Source organism: Haemaphysalis longicornis, unplaced genomic scaffold, assembly GCF_048455015.1.
Source record: "Haemaphysalis longicornis isolate Haplotype H1 unplaced genomic scaffold, Haemaphysalis longicornis Haplotype H1 scaffold_2, whole genome shotgun sequence".
Taxonomy (NCBI): Eukaryota; Metazoa; Arthropoda; class Arachnida; order Ixodida; family Ixodidae; genus Haemaphysalis; species Haemaphysalis longicornis.
Window position 1 is genome coordinate 261,162,708 of NW_027526295.1, and position 16,675 is coordinate 261,179,382.

A 16,675-nucleotide genomic window follows, 5' to 3' on the forward strand; every position below is an offset into this window, starting at 1 on the left:
GCAGTGACGTAGAAACGTGGCGCAGCAGAGGCATAATTACTTTCGGACAAACAGTGGGAACTTTGAAACGTGAATCTTAATCATTTGATGCGCTTTAATTATAAAATTTTTGCCTGTACTGCCTGCATTGGTATTCATTTAAATCCATTTTCCTTAAACGTGTTTCGGTAGAATCACTGATTATTGAAACATCGTTTTTATTACTTGGGCTTGTCCTTTATGCAGCAAAAAACTGAAAAGATTTGTTTCTTTTTTTTAATTTTTTTAGAGGCACTCGACATAAAAATGCGTAAATTGGGCTCCTAATTAAACTCTTAATTTAAGTTGGCAACTATTTCTCTCTCTCTCTCTCTCTCTCTCTCTCTCTCTCTCTCTCTCTCTCTCTCTCTCTCTCTCTCTCTCTCTCTGATCTCGAAAACTTTGTTTTCGCGTAACCTCTGCGCCCCGCTCAGCTGAAAGATAGTCTGTGCTACTTTCTAAAACCACTTTTCAGTGATGGCTGCCAGCGAACGCCTTCTATACTACATATTTTGCATGATGGCGTGGCCCTGGATCCATCGTACGAATATTGGCAGCGCGATAATTTCGCTGCACCATTTTCCCCACCATAGCAACAAAGAGAAGTTGTTCCTGAGTGTGTAACACGTCCGCCCGAGTGAATGGTAGCAGCTACGCGTGCTATGCGCACCTGTGGCGCGAAGGCATTGAGAAAAGAAGCACTGGTAATCGCGTGCGGGTATTTGTATGCCGTAGTTCAGAGCTCTGACCTTGGGGACTAACAATAGCTAGGGCGAACAATGAAACCAACCTACTATCGCAGCCTGCTACCTATACTTCCTCCCCGCTTACTTTTAATCGGGACCGGTATAGCTGGGATATCACGAGCACTGCGATTTTTTTGTTTCCGTATTCCCCTTATAATGCTTGCAAAAGTCGCACCGGCCGAACCCGCGAGCAGGGAACGTTCCGCGGAAAGCGCCCAATTTGAAATTCGCTCCCTTTGCCGGTCCGGTCGCGCAGCCTGGCGGCGCGGCCGGCAGGTGCCTCTGAGGAACTGCGGCACTCGTGGTGCCCGATGGGATTGCCCGACTTCCTGTATGTGTGCATGCATATCGGTTGTCGGCGATCGGTGTCCTCCTTTGAGCCGGAGTTTAGACCATTGTCCTGCGCCCGAGGAATTACGAGTCGAAGCCACTGCGCACACACGTAAGCACTTGCGAGTTCTCTTCTTCTTGCCGGCATTCGCCATTTGTAGCGGTTCTTTACGGGGGCGGCGCGAGGCAGCAAAAGCAGTGCAGCTCGGTTTTGAGTCCGTCTGACGAGGGGGAGCGAGAGGGGGGTACAGGCCGTGGCGCGTCTCCAAAAGGGTCTTCAGCCCGGGGCTTCGTGCGGAATGAAAGGTCCTGCCCGCGAACGCAATGCCATTTATACCGGCAACTACTAGACCACCCGCAGCGCGCGCCGTCGGCACATTCAAAGTGCCGCCTCACCTAACAACGCCGATCAGAAAGTACTGCAGTGGTGATCGTGTCCTACCGTGCCGTCGGTTGCGCGCGAAGTTCTCACGCGATCGAAAGGTCTAAGCATAGCGTCGGGGTTTCATCGCGAAGCGTGCCTTCCAGGTATAATCTGGAGTCCTCTAGCCAGCTCTATACGGGAATAATCGCGCTGGCTAAGTTAATACTGAAGGTCCGACATTTGCGCCCGGTATTGACCTTTGGAGGCAACGTTCGTCGCTGAAGTAGCGGCTGCCTCGTTACTTCGCTGATACTCGGCGGAGCATCGCACATTTATCTCAGCATTGTTGCGTCATGCCGGCTTTTTTGTTGTTTGTGTCCTTGTTTCCTAAACTGCCATCTCGAGCTCGGGTCGCCTCTTTTTTGCGTGTCAGCCGCTCCGTCCGGTCGTTCACTGGTTGGTGGGACTCGGAAACACCTCATGCGTGTCGCGTGCTTCTTTGCATGTGTCAACTCGCCATACGCCTAAGTTCCCTTCTATGAGCATTACAATTTTTTGGTATGATGGTTTGACACGTGCGCTGAGAAACGTGGCTACACTACGTAGGAACGAAAGCAAAAAAAAAAAAAAAAGCCCGCAACGTATCTAAATAAAACGGCGGCATTGCAGCAAACCAGCGCATTGCGACATGTGTTCAGCTTTCGAGCAGTTCAGCGGCGAGTCGAAGCCCGCAGTGCGTTGAATTGAAGACGCACTCGAAAAACACTTGGCCTCACAACATGCCGGCGTTCTCTGCAACTTTAATGCTCATTGGCTCATCGCAGTGGCTGCACTTGCGGATTCCTTATGCAGCCAGCATGCGTTTCGAATTCCTGCGAGGCATCGCCGCGTCAAATGCTGCATTCTGATAATCCAGCTGCCGGCTGTCCTGACAAGTGACACCTGTTTTTCGGAATGATTCCCCGAGCGTTTAAGCGATTGTCAGCGCACAGATCCGGCAGTGTTGTTTGCTCGCCTGTGAGATTCAGGCACCAAAATTAACATTCTTCATGACTTTTGTCTCTGCTGTTTGCTAGCACTGATATTTTCAGAATTGCTCCCCATTGGTATTATGTGCGCAGCGGTGGTTAGCTGCGTTCTTCTCCAGCCTCTGAAGAGTGGGCTAGGGCCCGAAAATGCGTTCGAATAAAGGGCAACTCAAACGAGACGAAGCCTGTAACACCAGTTGCTCCGTCGTGTTTTTGAATACATTTACTTACAAAGGTAATAAATAAATCTGGATACGTAAAATAATTTCCCTTCATTATCTAGGTGTCGAGATCTTCATTTCCTGTGCGGGGGCAGTCCACAATTTCGGTTTGCATCTAAATCTCGGGATAAGAAGAGCAAACGTAATATTTCGCTGTGTGATGTCACGATGTCTCAGTCGCCTCGATTTTTTTTATCATTAACGTCATAGCCGACGCCGTTATCTTTTTTTTTTCGTCCACACGCGGTTCATTATCCCAGGTTGTAGCAATCTGAAGTACCGCCGTGCAGGTTTTCGAGTGCGTCGTCACCGCCGACGTCACAATATCGTGCTTGGAGTGTAGAAAACGTGGCCACTTAATTGATTCCTGCTTTTCGGGAAAAAGGAATGTATTTTCTCATAACTTACCCTACAAACTGAGTACCAAACATTACCTGCCGTAAGACAAACTTGACGAATACGTTTACACAACAGACAACGTAAACGTTTCGGCCGTTTTTAGCTTAGCGCGAGTTATGTTAGGTATGACGTAGCTTGGTCGCATCACATTTAATCTTGCGCAATAACCTCAATGGTTACTTTAGTTATTGTTTCGTTCGTGTAATTCAATAAAATGCTCAAAAATCACGCCTTGCCTTCGTATGTTCCTTTAACAAAGCCTGTTCAACTTGATTCGTACAAATGTATTTTTTTTTTTTTCAAATTTAATTTAGCGCAGTGGGGGGACTGGCGTCACATTTAGATATTTGGAAGGGACTGTAAAGCCAGCAGACCCAGCTAACCGTTCTGTTAAGTTTTGTAGTAGCTGAACTAGCGTAACCAGATATCGGTGCTAGAAACGCGTTGCGGCGCCCGCAGCGTATAAGCTCTTTAAATTAAAAAGACCGCCAGCTTCTGTTTGTTCAAACGCACATGACTTCGACAAGACCAGGTTTTCAATGCCTCGACTTTTCGATTGGGGTTTTTTCGAGCGCTGAAATCGCGCGAAAGTAAGCGCGGTTTCTTGTAGGTGATTGTCCCGACAACCAACAGCTGATGTTGCCGACGTAGGGAACTCAGGAAAGCGACGATAGCAGAGCCATAACGCAGCGCAAGCTTGTCGTATCAGCGAACACTTATGGTCCACAAGCTTGCACAAGGTGTCCGTATATGACACCGCAGCGACACTTATAGCCCGCGCACGGAAGCTTGCACGGCGGCTGTTGAAAACACCATTAGGCAAACGTTTTCCCACGCGGCCCTCGCCGTGCAGTGTTATGGTCGACAGGGAAGGTCTGCAAAGGCAGCGCTGTTCCTGCGCCTGGCTGCTTGCTTGGGCCGCCGCTCTCGGGTAGCACCTTTGTGATTGTAGAGAAGGCTGAACAAATGTGTTCCTGTAGCGTTGTGCGTCATTTACGCTGCCAGCAGCACGGAGCTCACGGCTCTAAGTGAGAACAGTACAATATAATAAACGGGAGTCGTGGCTTCGAACCTTTCTTCGAGGCTTATAGGTCAGTATCTGCTTTCACAATTTTCTCGCTGTACTTGTAAGCAGGAAATTTTTTGGTCAGAACTCTGCCCATCAAGTTCTTGTACATGCGAGAAAAGTTTCAGGTGCAAATACTAAAAATAAAATTGGGGGCGGCGTTAAACGTCCCCAATAAACGCCGCAAATTTTCTGCTCGAAACATTTTATTTTTCGTTCACCCAAATAGAAAGAAACAGCCTCGGAGATTATCAAAGCGATCTCCACTTTTTTTTTCTTGTCCCAATTTTCTCTCACGCAATTTTTTTCCTTCAACCACTCAGGCACCGAGTGGCCGTTGTTGGTCCGGCGAGCAACCCTAAACTTGTCTCCGCCGCCGACGTGTACAGTCACTCGAAAGCACGTTGCAATATTTATGTTAGCCCTCTACCCTATCCCCCTATTCCTATGTACTCTTTCCTCCCTATCCCACCTCCCCTACACCAGCAGGCGTTCCGGTATCCGCCCCTAGGCGTGACAATTTACGCCTGTTGGTGGACCTTCATTTCTTTCTTTTGTGCAATAAATACATACATACCGTAAAATCCCGAGAGATGCCCTACCCCCGAAAGATAACCCACCCCTGTTTTTGGCACAATTTTCCAATTTTTTTCAAAAACACCGAAAGATAACCCACCCCTGACCATAGTATCATCCCAGCCGGGGATGGCGTCCGGGGAAACGAGGTTAGCTAGCGTGGGTAGGGTGAGATAACAGGTCACAGGTCACAGGAACCTGAACAGGTGCGGTATATCAACAGCCCTCGATGGATAAGAAGACTCAGAGCTTCATGAGCGGCTCGTTTCGGCGATCCCTCCTTCTGCTGCCTGCCAACCGCGTCCAACTCCGTGCGTGAGGAGGTGGTCGACCTTGTGTTTGACAGTGAGAGCGACTGTTCGGTCGACGGTTTTGACCAACGTTTATAAACGTTGGTTTTGACGACGAATGAATACAGTGCTAATAAACGCGTGTTCGCTCTTTGGCTGCGATACATTTCTCATCTTTTTTTTTTTACTGCACACCGAAAGTTAGCCCACGTCATATTTTCACTCGATTTGCTCTCGATCTTAGGTGGGCTATCTCTCGGGATTTTACGGTACATACAAACATACAGGAAGGGTTGGTAATTGGCGCGACTACCTCCAATTTTACTTGTGCTAATTTTAGCGCGCCAGCCGCCACATTCGTGCTGTGACGTTTTCGTACTGTTATTATTATTATTATTATTATTATTATTATTATTATTATTATTATTATTATTATTATTATTATTATTATTATTATGTTAGGTTGCGAAATTCGCTAGTGGCAAGTGCGTGGCTGCCGCTTCATGGCAACTGGTTTGCAGCCGCGCGTGTGCATAGTGACCGACCGACGAGCGCGCGAGAAACGAAGCAGTCAGACAGGTCGGCAACTGAAACCCGAGTTTATTTGCCGAAACACGCTATACTTAGGAGAGCGCGCTGAGAAGCAATGCGAGCAGGCCCGGGGCTCCGGAAACTGGAGCTCTCGCGGTGGTGCGTGAAAGACACCCGCGCTTTCACTTGTGTTGCCGCGGCTGGCGAACAGTATCGGGAGTCAAAACACTCCAATCGGAATCTTATCTTCGGGGGTTCTGCTAAGCGAAACTAAGATGTTGTTGGGATGGGAAAAATGGATGAAACGGGCCCGAAAGCAACACTTCCGATAAACGCTGTCACTCTTTCCTTCGCGTCTGGAAGCACTGCGAAAGATACACTGCGTGATTTGCTCGCCGCGGCAAATGCGCCTTCCGTTTCCGCTTTGCTTTTGTGACTTTGTTTCTTTTAAAGCGAAGCTTTATTGTTCTCACTGATGGCGTCTGTAACGCGAAAACGCCCTGCAGGAAAGACAACTTTCTCTGGCGATGATGTATGAATGATCGCGGATGAAGTGTAAGAAAAAAGGCGCTTCCCGTGGCTGGAACTGGGTCCCTTGCGTTATGAAGCCGGCGTCCATCCGATTGCTGCATTTCGACGTGGTCCAAACTCTGTCCAAACTCGGACGACAACCCCAAGAGTCCGTCACGAGAAAGATTCGCGTTCCTCAACCGTCGTCGTTATACGGAGGGGTGCATTATTTTTTTAAAGTGACTATTGGCGGTGAGCGCGAACGGACGTCACGGAGGCGCTGCGAAGCGCGCCTCCGTGACGTCAGCTTAGGGATTCTCGCATTTCTCGTCTGCTTCACTGAGGATCGCTCTCCCTGCTGTTTCTTTGCGCTCAGTCAACGTCTGATGCTTGTCCGCACCAGAATTGGCGTATGGGTAACTTTTTATCATAATAATAGGCTTAAAATCTCATACACTAGCTCATGGTGTCAATTAAAGTATAGTTTTGGATACCGCTACGGGAGAAACATTGCCGGCGCCACCCCATTCCTTGCGAAGCCGGTCCTGTGCGGAGCGCGAAGAGTCGGAGCTAGGCGTCAGCTTCTCATGTAAGCATTCGAACAAAAGGAACAGTCAGCTGCTAATAACCGACAACAGCGAAAATGGAAGACCAAAACAAATTTTAGGCCTTCAGGGCTGTCACGATTCCCGGTAATCATATGTAAGGTAAAACAGTTTTTGCAACCTTGCCGGACGCTCGAACGCGTTTTGTCACATCACTTTACGTTGTCAAGGCATGAAAGTTTGCCGACATGCACTATAGACTGCAAAAACTGTTGGTTGAGTTCCAAATAACCCAGTGTGTATATACGCGCGTGCTGATTCTATCCCAGGCATCTAACCAGTATGGAGGTTTATTGAGCAAAACGAGTCACGTCTTCGTTAAATTTATAGTAACACATGTTTGTTAGACCTGGAGGGATATTTCGGAACATTTTGCACAGCTACATCTTCCCGATATTTGGATATGAGGTATAGGAAAACTGCACTCAAGAGGAGGAGGAGGAGTAAGGGGAGGAGGGGAAAACTTTGTTTAACAATTAAATCGATCTGGTTAGTGGGCCGGGTCCTCAGTCCAGGACAAGAGAGTAAAAGTAATTTTCTTCAAATCATAGAACGCCATCCCGATAAGAATAGGATTTGTTCTTCGCGCCTGGAAGGGTTGAAAAGCAATAAAGAGCTACTTGGAATTCTTCTTCGGTTTCGAGTCTTGTAATATATGCAGGTATACTATTTATTACGTTAGTTAGCGAGTATATCATGCCTTCAACACCGTAATCATGTCATCATTGTTCGAGTTGAGAGTCAGTTCGTTATGATAACGATATAATTACGATAGAAATTCGGAGCACAAAAGCCGCCTTCGAGTACTGTGGACCACGTTGTTTAGGGCGCGATCGCGGTGGCGTAGCACAAACCTTCTCATTGTATTTGCATGTGAATAAACAAAGCACGCTGCGGATATGCACCTTCTTGCACGCAGCCGTAATGAAAGCCAATTTGTGAAGAAGGGAATGTATGCCATACAAAATGAAGGAAATATCCACACGACCTTTGTGAGGCTCCCAAACATTCCGAAACCTCCTAATAAGAAGTTGGTGACGGCGCAGGAAAATTAATGCGTTGGGCAGAAAAGAAAAAAAAAGCAAGAAACATTAATCCGATACAAGACAACAACGAAAGAAACAGAAGAAAGCCTGCTGTGCGATGAGCGTGTAGAGGCCGCTGCTTGGTACGTAGTATTAGACTTGAGTCTTCATAGGACCATCTCAAAAATACTGCAGGGAAGCCTACGCATTTTGAATACTTATCGAGAAGCTCTGATCGCTGATCCTCGCGAATAAGCAAGAAAGGATGAGTTGCACACCATGTCCTGACCGATACTCTGAAGAAAGTTGTTCTCTATCTCTTCGTGTGTTGCAAACTTGTGGGGGATACAGCTTCAAATTATTCAGATGCAGAAGCTGGCAAAATAACTGAGTCGCTAGAAATACGCTTTTTAACGCACTACAGCAACGAAGCGGGCGATTTCTAGCCCAGGCGCTGTTGCCCCTCATAAGCGGAGTGTAGCAGACGACAGCGGCGCGAATCCCTAAGCCGACGTCAGAGCCAGAGGGCGCCACTCAAAAATCTCACCTAGAGTTCCTGTATATGCTCCCGTAGGGAGCATATACAGGAACTCTAATCTCACCGCCAATCGAATGCGTTAATTCATTACTGCAACTGAAGGGAATCCGGCCAATAGCCGCTACACAGCTGTAATGACGTAATGCCAGCGGCCAAAAAAACGCCAAGACAGGGAAAGAGAGAAAATTCTTGAGAGCAAGCTTCTGAGTTATTGATGGGCATAGACAAGTAATTTTTCGCTGAGGTACTTTGCGACCCTGTAACCTAAGTACTGGATGCGTTGGTTGACTACGCTCTGCAAGCATTTAAAATTTCAAAAAAAGTTGAAAAAAAAAGTGTTGCAGGGCCCATTTAAATGCTCTAGCCAGAATTTATTTAAACAGCGAGATGGTGCTTGCTTCGCTGACACCCTTCCAAATAGGGTGCTTACTTTTTTTCAAGAGCCCATACACCTGTCCTAGAAGAAACCTATTTAAGTATTATCGCATTACTAACCTCGCCGTGGTTCAATCTCTGCGGCGGTTTTACAATATCAAGCACAGCGTGTACATATTTGTCATGCAAAGGGGTTTATTGCTTTCCGCGGATTTCTCTATTGCCGGTTTGATTGCATGAATGCAGTGAATTGTTGATTGTTGATTAGCCTCTCCTAAATTAACCTGTTCCCTCGTTTCGAAATCAAGGGTGGTAAACAGCCTATACACGACGTATATAGTAGGCCGATGGGTCTTATTTTTAGGCATTTTGAGGTCTCCCTTGTGGATTAGAAGTATACCGGGTGGCATTTTTCCAGGCGTGCCGCTGCGAGCATCGTCCCCTACCACGGCGCCAGGTCATCCAAGTATCAGTTGATCACTTACCATGATATAACTACGTATTACCGCCTCGCTCGCCGTCAATACCTTCCTGTCCACCCTGAGCTAACCAACAATCAGGGGCGCTTATGGCGACTGCCGCAGACGAACTCCTTGACCTGCCGAGCTCTTCTGCTCCGCGTTCACCCCGGCCTAGCCACGCTGGTCCACTCTATGTGGACCTGCCCTCAAGATCCCTTTCCATCCATAGTTATGAAAAGCAGTTGGAGAAAGCGCTGGGCAGCTCGGACCCAGAGGTCCAGGCACTTCTGGTCACCCGCGCAGCCAACGTCGCTGCCAGCCTCAAACCAGCTGCCACACCGCTCCCCTAAACCAGCATAAGGCTCATAGAAGCTCTCTCTCTCTCTCTCTCTCTCTCTCTCTCTCTCTCTCTCTCTCTCTCTCTCTCTCTCTCTCTCTCTCTCTCTCTCTCTCTCTCTCTCTCTCTCTCTCTCTCTCTCCAGCATAAGGCTCATAAAAGTTCTCCCCCCCCTCTCTCTCTCTCTCTCTCGGAGGCATTCTGTGAACGATTCTGCAAGCTTTCTTGGTGCGACATTTCCTCCATCATTTAGCAGATCCACAGTTACTCGGCCGTCTCCTGCAGCTTTTACTCTGTTCACTTTGAGCGCTCTCTCCACCTCTTCTTTAGCTGCTATCGGAACCTCGCCTCCCAAGTTAGGATTGCTCTCTGGCATAGCGTTGCTAGCGCACAAACACAACTTTTCCGCTACTTTTACTCTCACATCCAGGTCGTTCGCAGCGTTGCCACTTTCATTTTTTAGTGTATACATTCTATCCCAGCAGACGGCGAGTTTCTTCATTGCTGCTGAATTTCACCCTTTAATATTAGTTTCACGCGTTATTTACCGTTAATGCACATTTTTCCCTCCAAATATCTCGACGCTTCATCACATGCCACGTGATTTCAATTGGCATGTAGCTTAAAGGGACACTGAAGTGATATGTAAACATTGCGGGATTACTAGCGCAAATTGTAGCCCGGAGTCCCCAGGCCATGTTTCGACCACTCTGGGCGCGTTTACGCGATTTTATTTAGTAGAAAAATTAATTCGAAAATGCTGTCCTCCTCTCTTTACGCTCGCCCATTTTCTGTGGCGTTTTCGTGTGACGTCAGGAGGTGCCGAGCTCGCAATTGGCTGCGCTACTGCACGGCTCCCCGGCCTTCAGACAGAGTAGAGTGAACTAGAATACAAGTATTCTAGTTCACTTAAGACAGAGTCAGTCGGCCCAGCGTTTCGTCCGCCGGCCGCCGACGGGTCATCGCAATTCGTTCGCTCAGTTGAAACGAAGCCAGGACACGTTTGTGAATGGAAGAATGTGACTTTCTTTACTTGGTTAGTTTGTACACTGTATCTAGCTGCAATTCAAGGTCGCTTCACACAAGCGCTACACAAGCGCACATGCGACGCTTCGCTGACTGGTACGCCAGTAGGAAAATATAAGGCCTCTTGAAGGCGGGAGAAGAGTCAGCGAAGTCAATATAGATACTAAGGAAATAAAATCAACTGATATTTTTACCGTACAGCGTAAAACTAGGGTGCGGGAAGCACTTTTTTTGCGCTGGGCGAACAACCACAGCGGTCAGCAGCACGACTACGCATCTGCGAACGCTTTTCCGTCTACGAAATGCAATTGCTAGACGTGAGCTACTGTGGAAACTCGGGCGACGCTTACTGCACGATCGCAGTACAACAAATAGTCACCTAAGCTGCTTGAAATGCCAAAACTAAATAAAAGTGTAAACCGCTTGTACAATATATACCCTATATTAGCACGGCAATTGCGTCCCGCTCCGTGGCCTAGCGGTCTGAGGCGCTGGGAATACATGGTGAATGTTTTGCGAGTGACGAGTTCAAATCCCCGCGGGTATGTGCTTTTTTTTTTTCGTAAGTTAACTTTTTCGTTTTCTGCCGATGTTTTCTACATTGAGTTCACCTTTTTTTTGGGCCGCAACGCTCATGGCTCCACGAACTAGTTCACAGAACGTGCGCAGGCTGGCACTGGCGCGCTAGCGACTTCTCGTTGGCGTGCTGTTGCCATAAGCACCGACTGCTTGCGGGCAGTGGGCACAGGCCAGAATGAACAGACCCTTGGCCTGGTGCGAACACGCTTTTTACGGTACAAGCATGAGTGAGGCAAGCTCCAAATATGGGGGAAAAGCGCATGACATTTGTGCGTCTGCGGGTACTCGGAGGGCGTCCATGCACTGCGTAGGCCTCGGCTAGTGAATGCTACGATTCCAAGCCGTCCTGGGAGGCTTATCTTTATGCATTTTCACAGCTGACAACATGGCAGAAGCGCGGTACGATGATTACTGAGTTATTGAGAATGCCCATCCAACAACGCCACCAGTTGTGTTTTACAGAACCGAAACCAAAACCGAAACTTGTTTGGTTGCTCACCTTGGGCATCGTCCAATCACGGTGTCCGCTCCTCCTAACGTCACAGCTTTAGTTGGTGCGGCCGCCGCAAACCGCGCATAGTAGTTTTTCTTCTTTCGCGCTTTGTAAAATAATTACCGATTTGTCAACCGGATAAACGATGAAAAGTGTGCTAATTTGAGCCAGTCTACGCAGTCCAAGCAAAAACGGGAGCTTGACAAATTCACTTCAGTGTCCCTTTAATTGCCCAAAACCTCTACGCAAGGCGTGTTTTCGCTGCCTATCTGCTTTTAAGTATAGTTTCGTTGGGCTACTGGAGTCGGGTTTTAAAATTTCAATAGGTTTTTAGTTTTTCTTAGTCTTTTTAATTCGTAAGTATTCTTTATCTGGTACCCTACCGGGAAACACACTGTATCTGCTCAGAAATGCATAATTGGCAGCGTTAGCACAGCTAACCGCTATAATAGTGTTAATAAGGAATATTGGTCCTACCAAATAGAAAAAAATAAAAGAACTAAGAATTGTAAAAGGAACTAAAGAAATCATAAATAAACACCTTATACACCGCCTTCACAGGACAAAGGCAGAAATTTTTTAAATACCCGGAAAAACAAACGCAAACGCAAAAAAAAAAGGCGTGAAAGAGCCCCAACCGTGTGACGCCCTCTATGTGCACAAAGATTCGTAATTGGCGAAGTTACCACATTAAATCGTTGTGATGTGGAGATTATTGGTCGAAAAAAACTACAACATACAATGTGGCGTAGGAGTGCTTCCGCATTGTTAGGCAATCCTCGGAGCTTCTGCACACCTGCTCGATTCATTCGCGTGCGTGGTCTCGCAGTCGTATCGTGTTCCTTGAATTGTACCTGGGCGGCAATCCGGATGGGCCGTCTGCCTAGCCCGCCTTGTGAATTATTTCGCCTTCTTTACCGCGGCCACACAATGCGGATCGCACAATAGGGCCCACTTCTTGGCGAAGCTAGGCCGCTTTGGGTGTCTCGCCCTTGGTGCACGGGGCGCCCCTTGTGTACGAGCTCAGAAGAAGAAAACGCAACAAAGGCAGGAGGGAACGAAAAAAAAAAATTCACAGCATATCCACGGGGGGAATGATGATGAGTGGGCGAAGCTCCTGAGGGGAAATCATCGGTAAAACCGTGACTCTTCAGTGAAAGTTCGCCCACTACATCTGTGTCCGAACGTAACGTCTAGAAAGCTTCCCGTTCTCTGACGTTTTGGAGATCCTCTTCGCGCCGCAGCCGTGCCGCTTCGCGTACGGCAGGGTCCTCGCGCCGTTGCCGTGACGCTTGGGCCTCTCGTTCTCGAACGCTGGGATCTTGTCGGCGTCGTCGCGCAGCCAGACGACACGCTTCGGCCTCCCCGCTCTCGTACGGCAGGATCTTGGCGGCGGCCGCCTTGCGCGCTCGCCGCTCTGCAGCCTTATCCATCGGGCGACTCCGAGCGCGCGCCAACAGCGAACGGATTTTATTACAACGCTCCCCGCCATCTAGTAAACAATCCAAGAACTAAACTAGAGGTAGCCACGCCATCTAGTAAACAATCCAAGCGCATCTTTTCATCATATACAAGTACCGCCATCTAGTAAACAATCCAAGAACTAAACTAGAGGTAGCCACGCCATCTAGTAAACAATCCAAGAACTAAACTAGAGGTGGCTACATACATACGTCGAGGATGGACAGACCCACGCCTTAAGGAGCTTCGCCCCTAAAACGGCGAAAGTGAGCAACAGAGGATGCGACTCCGTGACCTGGGCGTTGTGCTGCTGAGCCCATTGCAAGGACGCGGGTTCGATCCCGGCCCGGCGGCCGTTTTTGAGATGGAGGAGAAAAGCGAAAGCATCGATATTTCGGCTGACGTTATCCCCAGGGGGTCGAAATTAATCTGGTGCTTTCCACTACCACGTTCTTCGTAGAGGTGTAATTTGAATTTGAAACCACGTGGGTTACTAAGTGCCTCGAGGCACTTTTCTCTTTCAGCTGGTTGTTGATGCGACTTCAGTGTCCCTTGCGTCTTACTCATTTAACTCCTCGAGCCTTCTCCATGCAACAAAAGATTTTGCGGGTTCCGTACACGACGCGTGGAACAGGGCCAGGCCCCTCCGCGCGTGCCAGTTTTCGCGTGTCGTCGCGCAAACACCCTTCCTGTCTGCGTTCGCAGTTAACTTCCGGCGGCTGAGTGCGCTGTATCCTCCTCCTCTGTCGCGCGTTATGGCCTACCGCCGAGCTGAATGGGAGCGAGAAGCATAACTTGTAATACACTGGCTAGCAAGAGCTGGGGTCGCGTCCAGAACGGTTTGCGAACGCGGAGTGTGTCTCCTTGACGCAACTATCGCGTGCAAGTTCAACGCAACGAATGTCTCGTAAGAAAGAGAGATTAGATATTTTTTGCTGAGCATTATGTGAACTTTCAACCTTAGAATCTCGCTGGCGCTGTGGACTAATTGATTTGCCCTGAGGCCGGGGCCGTTGGCTGCATACTCGAGGCTACCCGTCGATTTATCCATACTAGAAACACTAGAAACGCACCATTGGAAAACACTGGAGGGGGAAATAAAAATAAAAGATGTTTTGACGGCGCTATGCTGGCCGCAGCCGCGATGCGTATTGGATCGGTAAAAATGTCTTAGTTGAATACGTGGACCATAAGAAAGTACATAAAATGAAAGTAAAAGGCTGAGGAATTGGCATCCTCTGCTTGTTTCAGTGTATGTAGCCCGTGAAAATTGTCCTTATCTCAAATACTGTGAATCCCTTAATTGCACGGACGTTCTCGTACAAAGCAGCGGTGCGCGGGAATAACGTGGCGTTTAGCGTGATGTCGCGGAAACGAGATAAGGTAACTAACCCTGACGGCGAGTATCCTTACCGCGATTTGGCCAGTCCGAGTTCAGCATCCCGTAAGGCGCACTTGTTTATCTAAAAGGCCAGCAGAAACCAAGAAGTTAGATTTTTACAGGGGAGAACTACAGCTGGGCTCTTTCGCCGTGTTTTACACAACATAAAATCAAACAGGCAGATTGAACTCGCCCCCTACCGCCTCAACAGCGGTAACGGCTGCGCTTTGTCATTGTATTTACGGACCCCGGTGAGAGGATTAAACAAGCTGTTTTAGATGGCACTTTCCCAAGAAGAGGTGACAACGGAAGGAACCTCCCACCTGGCCCCTCGAGGATGTTGGCCACCCTATGTAGGCCACTGCTCGAGACCTAACCAACCTAACACCCGTGGTATGTTTGCCCACGTGGTTAAACAACCTGGCGGGAAAGAAATCACAGCATAAAAACATTAGAGAACATTTATAAAGTTGTATAGGTGTACTCACGGTATACAAAAAGCTTGAGGAGCACTTTAGTGCTTCTGGTCATTTTCTATTTACCCGTCAAAAAATGGCCGCGTATCTGCTCCTTTCGTTTCAAATGTCGCCGAAAAATGATAGTCGACTGGCGCTCCTGGCAAGTAAAGGCCTCCCTTCTCTTTCCCGCTCACCTCTCGTGCTGTTCCTCTCCCGTCTAGTTCCTCCCAAGATAACACGCTAGAGGTTTGCTCAAGTCACTTTAAATTTACCGCGTTCCACTGCTGCAAGTCGGCGGGTGTCTCGATGCCAGCACCGCCGTACGGTGGAGACGCGCGTGAATTGAGGCACCCTACTGCAACATTTATAGAACCACGTTGCCCTACTCCACGAGCGTCCCAAGCGGAACGTGGATCCCACCTAGTGGAACCTTTCGTTGCTATTGTCGTTTGATTTCTTAAATGCTGCCAGGAGGTAGCGCTGGCAACAGCAGGCGACGGTTTTCTGGCGTTGATGTAATACACTCATGTCTTTTTATTATGGACGCCTTCGTTCCCCAGAAAAATCATCCATAATAACGAATCAATCTCGCTTTTGTGAAGAATCGTTTGAGAAACATAAGGGAAAACTCGGTTCGTTTACGCTTAGCACCAGCCATTGCCTCCACTGAACTGCCCAGAGAAGCCTTGCCTCTTACGCGGAATGAATTTTGGGGCGAATTATTGCCGTCCTGTTATCTTGTCCTGAGCCTCATGACGGGCTCTTTCCGGCGTATTCCGAACTGGGCAATCTTGTTTGACGGGGAAAGGGTGTTACGCGGTCGTCACTATTCTAGAGTGTTCCCAATCTAATTCGGTGGTACTGGAAGGAAGAACGTTCCGAGATGAATGTGTGCTTCGGCAAAAAGTAAATTCCTGGTACGCGCTGGGGCCTCGGGGGTCCCCACTCATCTTTTCTATTTTTGGCTTTGTGGACCCGTGTCCATAATAACGAGGCAAAAGTGCTTGTATTTGCCCGTTTAGTCCCCGAAAATAGCCGTCCGCAGTCCGGACTGCGGGTTTCTATATTAACGGGGCAGAATTGCATGGCGGGAGACCGGTCGGCGAAAATTTCGTCCGTTTCGCGGGGTGTCCATATTAACGCGGTCCATAATAACGAGACTTGACCATATTTCATTTGCTATCGCAAAAAGCTAGCATCTGTAATTTTTTTTCATAAAGGAGCACTGCAAATATCACTTACGTATAGATTTGCTGCTTTATATTTGCGTAATGTCTTGTTTCAACATTGTTGACAATTTTGAACACTGGCAGCGGACATGGGCGTTTAGATTTGGCTGTGAGTATACAAGACTATTGCGCAGCATATGATTCACTTTGGCCGGGTGTCTGAATCGAGTCACAGACAGATGGACAGACCAAAATTTCTGCGTTTAAGTAGCCCACGAAAGACTATCGTCTTTAAAAATCTTGAGCGCTGTAGTGCTTCTAGTCATTTTCTATTTAGCCGTCAAAAATAACCAGTGGCACGCATACAGCACCGCAGCCTGTGTCCTGCAAAGCTGGCTTTCCCGGAGTGCTGCAATGCATGCGGCGAAGCTAGATTTCGGAGCAGCGCCCGAATTGTATCGCAAAAGCGCCCCTCGTTATGAATAGTGGCCGAGTAGCTGCTGATAGAGAGCACTGTGTTCTCGGCTTCGGCTGACATTGGCCGTCAAGGCCACTGCCGGTACGAAGGGTCGTTATACGGGCAAGCTACTTCATCCCGTTCGCTGCTATTGATCGACGCGACCTGCGCTGCGCCTGTGTGGTACCGCTGTGTGTATACCGCTCCACACCTGACGGCAGCCTCACTGCT

The 16,675-nt window shown here is 48.4% G+C and overlaps 1 protein-coding gene across 10 annotated transcripts in view; it reads left to right on the forward strand.

The window, feature by feature from the left end:
• Positions 1-1,051: 1,051 nt before the first annotated feature.
• Endoa (SH3 domain containing GRB2 like, endophilin-A) overlaps positions 1,052-16,675 on the forward strand; it is a 45,711-nt gene continuing 30,087 nt past the window's right edge. For 8 of the 10 annotated variants that reach the window (XM_077700367.1, XM_077700371.1, XM_077700374.1 and 5 more), the window contains exon 1: positions 1,052-1,206. The gene's annotated coding sequence lies outside the window, so the exon portion shown is untranslated. The remainder of the gene's footprint in view (positions 1,207-16,675) is intronic. The other 2 variants (XM_077700368.1, XM_077700370.1) reach the window with 2 other exon arrangements.